General features: G+C 41.6%; 1 protein-coding gene across 2 annotated transcripts in view; it reads left to right on the plus strand.

The window, feature by feature from the left end:
- LOC115124246 (anthrax toxin receptor 2-like) overlaps positions 1 to 16,192 on the plus strand; it is a 218,934-nt gene that overhangs the window by 180,202 nt on the left and 22,540 nt on the right. The window lies entirely within an intron of this gene.

Genomic DNA, 16,192 nt, shown 5'->3' on the forward strand with positions numbered 1-16,192 from the left:
ATCTATAGGCTAGCAGTTATAGCTAGGCTATCTATAGGCTAGCAGTTATAGCTAGGCTATCGATAGGCTAGCGGTTATAGCTAGGCTATCGATAGGCTAGCGGTTATAGCTAGGCTATCTATAGGCTAGCGGTTATAGCTAGACTATCTATAGACTAGCGGTTATAGCTAGGCTATCTATAGGCTAGCGGTTATAGCTAGGCTATCTATAGGCTAGCGGTTATAGCTAGGCTATCTATAGGCTAGCGGTTATAGCTAGGCTATCTATAGGCTAGCGGTTATCACTATAGTTTCTGTAGCACAACTGAAGTGTCCATGTTGATGTGGGACGTGAGTGTTTTTGTTTTCAGGAAGGATTTGAGTGTGACACCTACCGAGCGTCTTCATTAGTCCCTTCTCCACCCTGTGGAGTGTCATGGCGACTAGCCCCGAATACACCAACCAAGGGCATGGGGTTCTCACCCAGTTGTGGGGGGAAAACACACACTGAGGTGTGAATGGCTTTAGAAGTTGTGGTGGGTTGCTCTGGAAGTGGTGGGTTGCTCTAGTGGAGTCTGGATTCCACTGGTGACGAGGAGTCGAGTCTACTGCTGTCTACTACTTCTGTTCCTACTGCTGTTCCTACTGCTGGCTACTACATCTCTTCCTACTGCTGGCTACTACTTATGTTCCTACTGCTGTCTACTACTTCTGTTCCTACTGCTGTCTACTACATCTGTTCCTACTGCTGTCTACTACTTCTGTTCCTACTGCTGTCTACTACATCTGTTCCTACTGCTGTCTACTACTTCTGTTCCTACTGCTGTCTACTACATCTGTTCCTACTGCTGTCTACTACTTCTGTTCCTACTGCTGTCTACTACATCTGTTCCTACTACTGTCTACTACTTCTGTTCCTACTGCTGTCTACTACATCTGTTCCTACTGCTGTCTACTACTTCTGTTCCTACTTCTGTTTCTACTGCTGTCTACTACTTCTGTTCCTACTGCTGTCTACTACTTCTGTTCCTACTGCTGTCTACTACATCTGTTCCTACTGCTGTCTACTACATCTGTTCCTACTTCCTCCTGCTGTCTACTACATCTGTTCCTACTGCTGTCTACTACTCTGTTCCTACTGCTGTCTACTACATCTGTTCCTACTTCTGCTCCTACTGCTGTCTATTACATCTGTACCTACTGCTGTCTACTACATCTGTTCCTACTGCTGTCTACTACTTCTGTTCCTACTGCTGTCTACTACATCTGTTCCTACTTCTGTTCCTACTGCTGTCTACTACATCTGTTCCTACTGCTGTCTACTACATATGTTTCTACTGCTGTCTACTACATATGTTCCTACTACTTCTGTTCCTACTGCTGTCTACTACATCTGTTCCTACTGCTGTCTACTACTTCTGTTCCTACTGCTGTCTACTACTTCTGTTCCTACTTCTGTTTCTACTGCTGTCTACTACTTCTGTTCCTACTGCTGTCTACTACTTATGTTCCTACTGCTGTCTACTACATCTGTTCCTACTGCTGTCTACTACATCTGTTCCTACTTCTGTTCCTACTGCTGTCTATTACATCTGTTCCTACTGCTGTCTACTACTTCTGTTCCTACTGCTGTCTACTACATCTGATCCTACTGCTGTCTACTACTTCTGTTCCTACTGCTGTCTACTACATCTGATCCTACTGCTGTCTACTACATCTGATCCTACTGCTGTCTACTACTTCTGTTCCTACTGCTGTCTACTACTTCTGTTCCTACTGCTGTCTACTACATCTGTTCCTACTTCTGTTCCTACTTCTGTTTCTACTGCTGTCTACTACTTATGTTCCTACTGCTGTCTACTACTTATGTTCCTACTGCTGTCTACTACATCTGTTCCTACTGCTGTCTACTACTTCTGTTCCTACTTCTGTTTCTACTGCTGTCTACTACTTATGTTCCTACTGCTGTCTACTACTTATGTTCCTACTGCTGTCTACTACATCTGTTCCTACTTCTGTTCCTACTGCTGTCTACTACATCTGTTCCTACTGCTGTCTACTACTTCTGTTCCTACTGCTGTCTACTACTTCTGTTCCTACTGCTGTCTACTACTTCTGTTCCTACTGCTGTCTACTACTTCTGTTCCTACTGCTGTCTACTACTTCTGTTCCTACTGCTGTCTACTACTTATGTTCCTACTGCTGTCTACTACTTCTGTTCCTACTGCTGTCTACTACATCTGTTCCTACTGCTGTCTACTACTTCTGTTCCTACTGCTGTCTACTACATCTGTTCCTACTGCTGTCTACTACTTCTGTTCCTACTGCTGTCTACTACATCTGTTCCTACTGCTGTCTACTACTTCTGTTCCTACTTCTGTTTCTACTGCTGTCTACTACTTCTGTTCCTACTGCTGTCTACTACTTCTGTTCCTACTGCTGTCTACTACATCTGTTCCTACTGCTGTCTACTACATCTGTTCCTACTTCTGTTCCTCCTGCTGTCTACTACATCTGTCCCTACTGCTGTCTACTACATCTGTTCCTACTGCTGTCTACTACTTCTGTTCCTACATCTGTTCCTACTTCTGTTCCTACTGCTGTCTATTACATCTGTACCTACTGCTGTCTACTACATCTGTTCCTACTGCTGTATACTACATCTGTTCCTACTGCTGTCTACTACTTCTGTTCCTACTGCTGTCTACTACATCTGTTCCTACTTCTGTTCCTACTGCTGTCTACTACATCTGTTCCTACTGCTGTCTACTACATATGTTTCTACTGCTGTCTACTACATATGTTTCTACTGCTGTCTACTACATCTGTTCCTACTACTTCTGTTCCTACTGCTGTCTACTAAAGAGGTTTGCTTATCTGTTCCTACTGCTGTCTACTACTTCTGTTCTGCTGTCTACTACTTCAGTTCCTACTTCTGTTTCTACTGCTGTCTACTACTTCTGTTCCTACTGCTGTCTACTACTTATGTTCCTACTGCTGTCTACTACATCTGTTCCTACTGCTGTCTACTACATCTGTTCCTACTTCTGTTCCTACTGCTGTCTATTACATCTGTTCCTACTGCTGTCTACTACTTCTGTTCCTACTGCTGTCTACTACATCTGATCCTACTGCTGTCTACTACTTCTGTTCCTACTGCTGTCTACTACATCTGTCCTACTGCTGTTCCTACATCTGATCCTACTGCTGTCTACTACTTCTGTTCCTACTGCTGTCTACTACTTCTGTTCCTACTGCTGTCTACACATCTGTTCCTACTTCTGTTCCTACTTCTGTTTCTACTGCTGTCTACTACTTATGTTCCTACTGCTGTCTACTACTTATGTTCCTACTGCCTGTCTACTACATCTGTTCCTACTGCTGTCTACTACTTGTTCCTACTTCTGTTCTACTGCTGTCTACTACATCTGTTCCTACCTGTCTACTACTTATGTTCTGTCTACTACACACTGCTGTCTACTACATCTGTTCCTACTTCTGTTCCTATGCTGTCTATTACCTGCTGTCTACTACATCTGTTCCTACTGCTGTCTACTACTTCTGTTCCTACTGCTGTCTACTACTTCTGTTCCTACTGCAAACTTCTGTTCCTACTGTAGTCTACTACTTCTGTTCCTACTGCTGTCTACTACTTCTGTTCCTACTGCTGTCTACTACATCTGTTCCTACTTCTGTTCCTACTTCTGTTTCTACTGCTGTCTACTACTTATGTTCCTACTGCTGTCTACTACTTATGTTCCTACTGCTGTCTACTACATCTGTTCCTACTGCTGTCTACTATTCTGTTCCTACTTCTGTTTCTACTGCTGTCTACTACTTATGTTCCTACTGCTGTCTACTACTTATGTTCCTACTGCTGTCTACTACTTCTGTTCCTACTGCTGTCTACTACTTCTGTTCCTACTGCTGTCTACTACATCTGTTCCTACTTCTGTTCCTACTTCTGTTTCTACTGCTGTCTACTACTTATGTTCCTACTGCTGTCTACTACTTATGTTCCTACTGCTGTCTACTACATCTGTTCCTACTGCTGTCTACTACTTCATTCCTACTTCTGTTTCTACTGCTGTCTACTACTTATGTTCCTACTGCTGTCTACTACTTATGTTCCTACTGCTGTCTACTACATCTGTTCCTACTGCTGTCTACTACTCTGTTCCTACTTCTGTTCCTACTGCTGTCTATTACATCTGTACCTACTGCTGTCTACTACATCTGTTCCTACTGCTGTCTACTACTTCTGTTCCTACTGCTGTCTACTACTTCTGTTCCTACTGCTGTCTACTACTTCTTTTCCTACTGCTGTCTACTACTTCTGTTCCTACTGCTGTCTACTACTTCTGTTCCTACTGCTGTCTACTACTTCTGTTCCTACTGCTGTCTACTACTTACTGATCCTACTGCTGTCTACTAGATTTAAACATTTGATTGAAATAAAGACAAATGTCCTAACATTCATACAATGTTGTCAGTATACTGTTCCCACAAGCTAATGAAACATTCTGGGAACCTTTTAAAGAACATATTAAATGTGTTCTGGGAACGTTCTTTCAACTTGAGGTGAATGTTTTCTACAAACATTCTATAATCATTACCACGAATTAACATATGTTAAGAGAACATTTTCCGCAAACCTATCAAATGTTCTGGGAACTTTCACAGAACCGATTTTAGTTGTCTGGGAAAATATTACAGTTACATTGTATTACCTGGAAACGTCATGAGACAGTTTGGGGGATTGATCTAGATGTGATTTTATTTAACCAGGCAATAACGGCCTATTTCAATAACGGCCTAGGAACAGTGGGTTAACTGCCTGTTCAGGGGCAGAACCACAGATTTGTACCTTGTCAGCTCGGGGTTTGAACTTGCAACCTTCTGGTTACTAGTCCAACGCTCTAACCACTAGGCTACCCTGCCTCCCTGATTGATTGTTAGGAAAACATTCCAAGGTTATTTCATTTAAAACATTGTTTGAAAAATAAAAATAAACATTTTGAAATCAAAAACATTCTCTAAAACTCTAACTAGAACTTAAGGGGAATCTTAGCTCATGTTCTAGGAATGTTCCCAGTTGCTGGGTAGTCACTGACTGTACCCTGTATAGTTAAGGTTATGGTATATTCCAAAGAGGTTATGCTTATTTAGCAAGTAGTCTACATATTTGATTCATGTTAGGAAGAGCTGGCCTGAAATTATTTACAGTTCCAGTCTGTCTTAGTGCTAAATTCAGCCTTAAATTTTACCACTGAAAAGTGATTATTCATGTAAGGCAGTAAACTAGCTAGGGTGTACATATTAACCGACACACACACACACACACACTCACACACCTTGCTGTATTGTGTTGGGTGGAAGGAAAGGCTTGGTGATGAAACATCTTGTGGAGAATATGCTTATCAAGCCGCATGTTGTGGTGAAGGCTGAGTGATGTAGAGGTATAACATCATGGTAGAACCATCTCCATCTCCAGGTGATGTAGAGATATAACATCATGATAGAACCATCTCCAGGTGATGTAGAGATATAACATGATGATAGAACCATCTCCAGGTGATGTAGAGATATAACATCATGGTAGAACCATCTCCATCTCCAGGTGATGTAGAGGTATAACATCATGGTAGAACCATCTCCATCTCCAGGTGATGTAGAGATATAACATCATGGTAGAACCATCTCCATCTCCAGGTGATGTAGAGATATAACATCATGGTAGAACCATCTCCAGGTGATGTAGAGGTATAACATCATGGTAGAACCATATCCAGGTGATGTAGAGATATAACATCATGGTAGAACCATCTCCAGGTGATGTAGAGGTATAACATCATGGTAGAACCATCTCCAGGTGATGTAGAGGTATAACATCATGGTAGAACCATATCCAGGTGATGTAGAGATATAACATCATGGTAGAACCATCTCCAGGTGATGTAGAGATATAACATCATGGTAGAACCATCTCCATCTCCAGGTGATGTAGAGATATAACATCATGGTAGAACCATCTCCAGGTGATGTAGAGGTATAACATCATGGTAGAACCATCTCCAGGTGATGTAGAGATATAACATCATGGTAGAACCATATCCAGGTGATGTAGAGATATAACATCATGGTAGAACCATCTCCAGGTGATGTAGAGATATAACATCATGGTAGAACCATCTCCATCTCCAGGTGATGTAGAGGTATAACATCATGGTAGAACCATCTCCATCTCCAGGTGATGTAGAGATATAACATCATGGTAGAACCATCTCCAGGTGATGTAGAGATATAACATCATGGTAGAACCATCTCCAGGTGATGTAGAGGTATAACATCATGGTAGAACCATCTCCAGGTGATGTAGAGATATAACATCATGATAGAACCATCTCCAGGTGATGTAGAGGTATAACATCATGGTAGAACCATCTCCAGGTGATGTAGAGATAGATATAACATCATGGTAGAACCATCTCCATCTCCAGGTGATGTAGAGATATAACATCATGGTAGAACCATCTCCAGGTGATGTAGAGATATAACATCATGGTAGAACCATCTCCAGGTGATGTAGAGATATAACATCATGGTAGAACCATCTCCATCTCCAGGTGATGTAGAGATATAACATCATGGTAGAACCATCTCCATCTCCAGGTGATGTAGAGATATAACATCATGGTAGAACCATCTCCAGGTGATGTAGAGATATAACATCATGGTAGAACCATCTCCAGGTGATGTAGAGATATAACATCATGATAGAACCATCTCCAGGTGATGTAGAGATATAACATCATGGTAGAACCATCTCCAGGTGATGTAGAGATATAACATCATGGTAGAACCATCTCCATCTCCAGGTGATGTAGAGATATAACATCATGGTAGAACCATCTCAATTTCCAGGTGATGTAGAGATATAACATCATGATAGAACCATCTCCAGGTGATGTAGAGATATAACATCATGGTAGAACCATCTCCAGGTGATGTAGAGATATAACATCATGGTAGAACCATCTCCATCTCCAGGTGATGTAGAGATATAACATCATGGTAGAACCATCTCCATCTCCAGGTGATGTAGAGATATAACATCATGGTAGAACCATCTCCATCTCCAGGTGATGTAGAGATATAACATCATGGTAGAACCATCTCCAGGTGATGTAGAGATATAACATCATGGTAGAACCATCTCCATCTCCAGGTGATGTAGAGATATAACATCATGGTAGAACCATCTCCAGGTGATGTAGAGGTATAACATCATGGTAGAACCATCTCCAGGTGATGTAGAGATATAACATCATGGTAGAACCATATCCAGGTGATGTAGAGATATAACATCATGGTAGAACCATCTCCAGGTGATGTAGAGATATAACATCATGGTAGAACCATCTCCATCTCCAGGTGATGTAGAGGTATAACATCATGGTAGAACCATCTCCATCTCCAGGTGATGTAGAGATATAACATCATGGTAGAACCATCTCCAGGTGATGTAGAGATATAACATCATGGTAGAACCATCTCCAGGTGATGTAGAGGTATAACATCATGGTAGAACCATCTCCAGGTGATGTAGAGATATAACATCATGATAGAACCATCTCCAGGTGATGTAGAGGTATAACATCATGGTAGAACCATCTCCAGGTGATGTAGAGATATAACATCATGGTAGAACCATCTCCATCTCCAGGTGATGTAGAGATATAACATCATGGTAGAACCATATCCAGGTGATGTAGAGATATAACATCATGGTAGAACCATCTCCAGGTGATGTAGAGATATAACATCATGGTAGAACCATCTCCATCTCCAGGTGATGTAGAGATATAACATCATGGTAGAACCATCTCCATCTCCAGGTGATGTAGAGATATAACATCATGGTAGAACCATCTCCAGGTGATGTAGAGATATAACATCATGGTAGAACCATCTCCAGGTGATGTAGAGATATAACATCATGATAGAACCATCTCCAGGTGATGTAGAGATATAACATCATGGTAGAACCATCTCCAGGTGATGTAGAGATATAACATCATGGTAGAACCATCTCCATCTCCAGGTGATGTAGAGATATAACATCATGGTAGAACCATCTCAATTTCCAGGTGATGTAGAGATATAACATCATGATAGAACCATCTCCAGGTGATGTAGAGATATAACATCATGGTAGAACCATCTCCAGGTGATGTAGAGATATAACATCATGGTAGAACCATCTCCATCTCCAGGTGATGTAGAGATATAACATCATGGTAGAACCATCTCCATCTCCAGGTGATGTAGAGATATAACATCATGGTAGAACCATCTCCATCTCCAGGTGATGTAGAGATATAACATCATGGTAGAACCATCTCCATCTCCAGGTGATGTAGAGATATAACATCATGGTAGAACCATCTCCATCTCCAGGTGATGTAGAGATATAACATCATGGTAGAACCATCTCCAGGTGATGTAGAGATATAACATCATGATAGAACCATCTCCATATCCAGGTGATGTAGAGATATAACATCATGGTAGAACCATCTCCAGGTGATGTAGAGATATAACATCATGGTAGAACCATCTCCATCTCCAGGTGATGTAGAGATATAACATCATGGTAGAACCATCTCCATCTCCAGGTGATGTAGAGATATAACATCATGGTAGAACCATCTCCAGGTGATGTAGAGATATAACATCATGGTAGAACCATCTCCAGGTGATGTAGAGATATAACATCATGATAGAACCATCTCCAGGTGATGTAGAGATATAACATCATGGTAGAACCATCTCCAGGTGATGTAGAGATATAACATCATGGTAGAACCATCTCCATCTCCAGGTGATGTAGAGATATAACATCATGGTAGAACCATCTCAATCTCCAGGTGATGTAGAGATATAACATCATGATAGAACCATCTCCAGGTGATGTAGAGATATAACATCATGGTAGAACCATCTCCAGGTGATGTAGAGATATAACATCATGGTAGAACCATCTCCATCTCCAGGTGATGTAGAGATATAACATCATGGTAGAACCATCTCCATCTCCAGGTGATGTAGAGATATAACATCATGGTAGAACCATCTCCAGGTGATGTAGAGGTATAACATCATGGTAGAACCATCTCCAGGTGATGTAGAGATTTCTTTTTTTGGGGGGGGGGGGGGTAAAGATGTTTACTATTAACACATGAAAGCAGTATACAACACTTATTTCCAATGTTATCCTCAGTGATGGCTAGCTTGTCCCATCATACCCTGACATCAACCACCTACCCAGAGACCAGTACTAGTGGCAGACATGGCCTACTCCAATCAGATCTTCTATAGGCTAGCGGTTATAGCTAGGCTATCTATAGGCTAGCGGTTATAGCTAGGCTATCTATAGAGTAGCGGTTATAGCTAGGCTATCTATAGGCTAGCAGTTATAGCTAGGCTATCTATAGGCTAGCAGTTATAGCTAGGCTATCGATAGGCTAGCGGTTATAGCTAGGCTATCGATAGGCTAGCGGTTATAGCTAGGCTATCTATAGGCTAGCGGTTATAGCTAGACTATCTATAGACTAGCGGTTATAGCTAGGCTATCTATAGGCTAGCGGTTATAGCTAGGCTATCTATAGGCTAGCGGTTATAGCTAGGCTATCTATAGGCTAGCGGTTATAGCTAGGCTATCTATAGGCTAGCGGTTATCACTATAGTTTCTGTAGCACAACTGAAGTGTCCATGTTGATGTGGGACGTGAGTGTTTTTGTTTTCAGGAAGGATTTGAGTGTGACACCTACCGAGCGTCTTCATTAGTCCCTTCTCCACCCTGTGGAGTGTCATGGCGACTAGCCCCGAATACACCAACCAAGGGCATGGGGTTCTCACCCAGTTGTGGGGGGAAAACACACACTGAGGTGTGAATGGCTTTAGAAGCTGAGGAGAAGCTGTTGTGGTGGGTTGCTCTGGAAGTGGTGGGTTGCTCTAGTGGAGTCTGGACTCCACTGGTGACGAGGAGTCGAGTCTACTGCTGTCTACTACTTCTGTTCCTACTGCTGTTCCTACTGCTGGCTACTACATCTCTTCCTACTGCTGGCTACTACTTATGTTCCTACTGCTGTCTACTACTTCTGTTCCTACTGCTGTCTACTACATCTGTTCCTACTGCTGTCTACTACTTCTGTTCCTACTGCTGTCTACTACATCTGTTCCTACTGCTGTCTACTACTTCTGTTCCTACTGCTGTCTACTACATCTGTTCCTACTGCTGTCTACTACATCTGTTCCTACTGCTGTCTACTACATCTGTTCCTACTGCTGTCTACTACTTCTGTTCCTACTGCTGTCTACTACATCTGTTCCTACTGCTGTCTACTACTTCTGTTCCTACTTCTGTTTCTACTGCTGTCTACTACTTCTGTTCCTACTGCTGTCTACTACTTCTGTTCCTACTGCTGTCTACTACATCTGTTCCTACTGCTGTCTACTACATCTGTTCCTACTTCTGTTCCTCCTGCTGTCTACTACATCTGTCCCTACTGCTGTCTACTACATCTGTTCCTACTGCTGTCTACTACTTCTGTTCCTACTGCTGTCTACTACATCTGTTCCTACTTCTGTTCCTACTGCTGTCTATTACATCTGTACCTACTGATGTCTACTACATCTGTTCCTACTGCTGTATACTACATCTGTTCCTACTGCTGTCTACTACTTCTGTTCCTACTGCTGTCTACTACATCTGTTCCTACTTCTGTTCCTACTGCTGTCTACTACATCTGTTCCTACTGCTGTCTACTACATATGTTTCTACTGCTGTCTACTACATCTGTTCCTACTACTTCTGTTCCTACTGCTGTCTACTACTTCTGTTCCTACTGCTGTCTACTACTTCTGTTCCTACTTCTGTTTCTACATCTGTTCCTACTTCTGTTCCTACTGCTGTCTACTACTTATGTTCCTACTGCTGTCTACTACATCTGTTCCTACTGCTGTCTACTACTTCTGTTCCTACTGCTGTCCTACTGCTGGCTACTACATCTCTTCCTACTGCTGGCTACTACTTATGTTCCTACTGCTGTCTACTACTTCTGTTCCTACTGCTGTCTACTACATCTGTTCCTACTGCTGTCTACTACTTCTGTTCCTACTGCTGTCTACTACATCTGTTCCTACTGCTGTCTACTACATCTGTTCCTACTGCTGTCTACTACATCTGTTCCTACTGCTGTCTACTACTTCTGTTCCTACTGCTGTCTACTACATCTGTTCCTACTGCTGTCTACTACTTCTGTTCCTACTTCTGTTTCTACTGCTGTCTACTACTTCTGTTCCTACTGCTGTCTACTACTTCTGTTCCTACTGCTGTCTACTACATCTGTTCCTACTGCTGTCTACTACATCTGTTCCTACTTCTGTTCCTCCTGCTGTCTACTACATCTGTCCCTACTGCTGTCTACTACATCTGTTCCTACTGCTGTCTACTACTTCTGTTCCTACTGCTGTCTACTACATCTGTTCCTACTTCTGTTCCTACTGCTGTCTATTACATCTGTACCTACTGATGTCTACTACATCTGTTCCTACTGCTGTATACTACATCTGTTCCTACTGCTGTCTACTACTTCTGTTCCTACTGCTGTCTACTACATCTGTTCCTACTTCTGTTCCTACTGCTGTCTACTACATCTGTTCCTACTGCTGTCTACTACATATGTTTCTACTGCTGTCTACTACATCTGTTCCTACTACTTCTGTTCCTACTGCTGTCTACTACTTCTGTTCCTACTGCTGTCTACTACTTCTGTTCCTACTTCTGTTTCTACATCTGTTCCTACTTCTGTTCCTACTGCTGTCTACTACTTATGTTCCTACTGCTGTCTACTACATCTGTTCCTACTGCTGTCTACTACATCTGTTCCTACTTCTGTTCCTACTGCTGTCTATTACATCTGTTCCTACTGCTGTCTACTACTTCTGTTCCTACTGCTGTCTACTACATCTGATCCTACTGCTGTCTACTACTTCTGTTCCTACTGCTGTCTACTACATCTGATCCTACTGCTGTCTACTACATCTGATCCTACTGCTGTCTACTACTTCTGTTCCTACTGCTGTCTACTACTTCTGTTCCTACTGCTGTCTACTACTACATCTGTTCCTACTTCTGTTCCTACTTCTGTTTCTACTGATGTCTACTACTTATGTTCCTACTGCTGTCTACTACTTATGTTCCTACTGCTGTCTACTACATCTGTTCCTACTGCTGTCTACTACTTCTGTTCCTACTTCTGTTTCTACTGCTGTCTACTACTTATGTTCCTACTGCTGTCTACTACTTATGTTCCTACTGCTGTCTACTACATCTGTTCCTACTGCTGTCTACTACATCTGTTCCTACTTCTGTTCCTACTGCTGTCTATTACATCTGTACCTACTGCTGTCTACTACATCTGTTCCTACTGCTGTCTACTACTTCTGTTCCTACTGCTGTCTACTACTTCTGTTCCTACTGCTGTCTACTACTTCTGTTCCTACTGCTGTCTACTACTTCTGTTCCTACTGCTGTCTACTACTTCTGTTCCTACTGCTGTCTACTACTTCTGTTCCTACTGCTGTCTACTACTTCTGATCCTACTGCTGTCTACTAGATTTAAACATTTGATTGAAATAAAGACAAATGTCCTAACATTCATACAATGTTGTCAGTATACTGTTCCCACAAGCTAATGAAACATTCTGGGAACCTTTAAAGAACATATTAAATGTGTTCTGGGAACGTTCTTTCAACTTGAGGTGAATGTTTTCTACAAACATTCTATAATCATTACCACGAATTAACATATGTTAAGAGAACATTTTCCGCAAACCTATCAAATGTTCTGGGAACTTTCACAGAACCGATTTTAGTTGTCTGGGAAAATATTACAGTTACATTGTATTACCTGGAAACGTCATGAGACAGTTTGGGGGATTGATCTAGATGTGATTTTATTTAACCAGGCAATAACGGCCTATTTCAATAACGGCCTAGGAACAGTGGGTTAACTGCCTGTTCAGGGGCAGAACCACAGATTTGTACCTTGTCAGCTCGGGGTTTGAACTTGCAACCTTCTGGTTACTAGTCCAACGCTCTAACCACTAGGCTACCCTGCCTCCCTGATTGATTGTTAGGAAAACATTCCAAGGTTATTTCATTTAAAACATTGTTTGAAAAATAAAAATAAACATTTTGAAATCAAAAACATTCTCTAAAACTCTAACTAGAACTTAAGGGGAATCTTAGCTCATGTTCTAGGAATGTTCCCAGTTTGCTGGGTAGTCACTGACTGTACCCTGTATAGTTAAGGTTATGGTATATTCCAAAGAGGTTATGCTTATTTAGCAAGTAGTCTACATATTTGATTCATGTTAGGAAGAGCTGGCCTGAAATTATTTACAGTTCCAGTCTGTCTTAGTGCTAAATTCAGCCTTAAATTTTACCACTGAAAAGTGATTATTCATGTAAGGCAGTAAACTAGCTAGGGTGTACATATTAACCGACACACACACACACACACACTCACACACCTTGCTGTATTGTGTTGGGTGGAAGGAAAGGCTTGGTGATGAAACATCTTGTGGAGAATATGCTTATCAAGCCGCATGTTGTGGTGAAGGCTGAGTGATGTAGAGGTATAACATCATGGTAGAACCATCTCCATCTCCAGGTGATGTAGAGATATAACATCATGATAGAACCATCTCCAGGTGATGTAGAGATATAACATGATGATAGAACCATCTCCAGGTGATGTAGAGATATAACATCATGGTAGAACCATCTCCATCTCCAGGTGATGTAGAGGTATAACATCATGGTAGAACCATCTCCATCTCCAGGTGATGTAGAGATATAACATCATGGTAGAACCATCTCCATCTCCAGGTGATGTAGAGATATAACATCATGGTAGAACCATCTCCAGGTGATGTAGAGGTATAACATCATGGTAGAACCATATCCAGGTGATGTAGAGATATAACATCATGGTAGAACCATCTCCAGGTGATGTAGAGGTATAACATCATGGTAGAACCATCTCCAGGTGATGTAGAGGTATAACATCATGGTAGAACCATATCCAGGTGATGTAGAGATATAACATCATGGTAGAACCATCTCCAGGTGATGTAGAGATATAACATCATGGTAGAACCATCTCCATCTCCAGGTGATGTAGAGATATAACATCATGGTAGAACCATCTCCAGGTGATGTAGAGGTATAACATCATGGTAGAACCATCTCCAGGTGATGTAGAGATATAACATCATGGTAGAACCATATCCAGGTGATGTAGAGATATAACATCATGGTAGAACCATCTCCAGGTGATGTAGAGATATAACATCATGGTAGAACCATCTCCATCTCCAGGTGATGTAGAGGTATAACATCATGGTAGAACCATCTCCATCTCCAGGTGATGTAGAGATATAACATCATGGTAGAACCATCTCCAGGTGATGTAGAGATATAACATCATGGTAGAACCATCTCCAGGTGATGTAGAGGTATAACATCATGGTAGAACCATCTCCAGGTGATGTAGAGATATAACATCATGATAGAACCATCTCCAGGTGATGTAGAGGTATAACATCATGGTAGAACCATCTCCAGGTGATGTAGAGATATAACATCATGGTAGAACCATCTCCATCTCCAGGTGATGTAGAGATATAACATCATGGTAGAACCATCTCCAGGTGATGTAGAGATATAACATCATGATAGAACCATCTCCATATCCAGGTGATGTAGAGATATAACATCATGGTAGAACCATCTCCAGGTGATGTAGAGATATAACATCATGGTAGAACCATCTCCATCTCCAGGTGATGTAGAGATATAACATCATGGTAGAACCATCTCCATCTCCAGGTGATGTAGAGATATAACATCATGGTAGAACCATCTCCAGGTGATGTAGAGATATAACATCATGGTAGAACCATCTCCATCTCCAGGTGATGTAGAGATATAACATCATGGTAGAACCATCTCCAGGTGATGTAGAGATATAACATCATGATAGAACCATCTCCATATCCAGGTGATGTAGAGATATAACATCATGGTAGAACCATCTCCAGGTGATGTAGAGATATAACATCATGGTAGAACCATCTCCATCTCCAGGTGATGTAGAGATATAACATCATGGTAGAACCATCTCCATCTCCAGGTGATGTAGAGATATAACATCATGGTAGAACCATCTCCATCTCCAGGTGATGTAGAGATATAACATCATGGTAGAACCATCTCCATCTCCAGGTGATGTAGAGATATAACATCATGGTAGAACCATCTCCATCTCCAGGTGATGTAGAGATATAACATCATGATAGAACCATCTCCAGGTGATGTAGAGATATAACATCATGGTAGAACCATCTCCAGGTGATGTAGAGATATAACATCATGGTAGAACCATCTCCATCTCCAGGTGATGTAGAGATATAACATCATGGTAGAACCATCTCCAGGTGATGTAGAGATATAACATCATGGTAGAACCATCTCCAGGTGATGTAGAGATATAACATCATGGTAGAACCATCTCCATCTCCAGGTGATGTAGAGATATAACATCATGGTAGAACCATCTCCATCTCCAGGTGATGTAGAGATATAACATCATGGTAGAACCATCTCCATCTCCAGGTGATGTAGAGATATAACATCATGGTAGAACCATCTCCAGGTGATGTAGAGATATAACATCATGGTAGAACCATCTCCATCTCCAGGTGATGTAGAGATATAACATCATGGTAGAACCATCTCCAGGTGATGTAGAGATATAACATCATGGTAGAACCATATCCAGGTGATGTAGAGATATAACATCATGATAGAACCATCTCCAGGTGATGTAGAGATATAACATCATGATAGAACCATCTCCATCTCCAGGTGATGTAGAGATATAACATCATGGTAGAACCATCTCCAGGTGATGTAGAGATATAACATCATGGTAGAACCATCTCCAGGTGATGTAGAGATATAACATCATGGTAGAACCATCTCCAGGTGATGGTAGAGATATAACATCATGATAGAACCATCTCCAGGTGATGTAGAGATATAACATCATGATAGAACCATCTCCAGGTGATGTAGAGAT

The sequence above is a fragment of the Oncorhynchus nerka genome, linkage group LG13 (assembly GCF_034236695.1).
Source record: "Oncorhynchus nerka isolate Pitt River linkage group LG13, Oner_Uvic_2.0, whole genome shotgun sequence".
NCBI classification, from domain to species: domain Eukaryota; kingdom Metazoa; phylum Chordata; class Actinopteri; order Salmoniformes; family Salmonidae; genus Oncorhynchus; species Oncorhynchus nerka.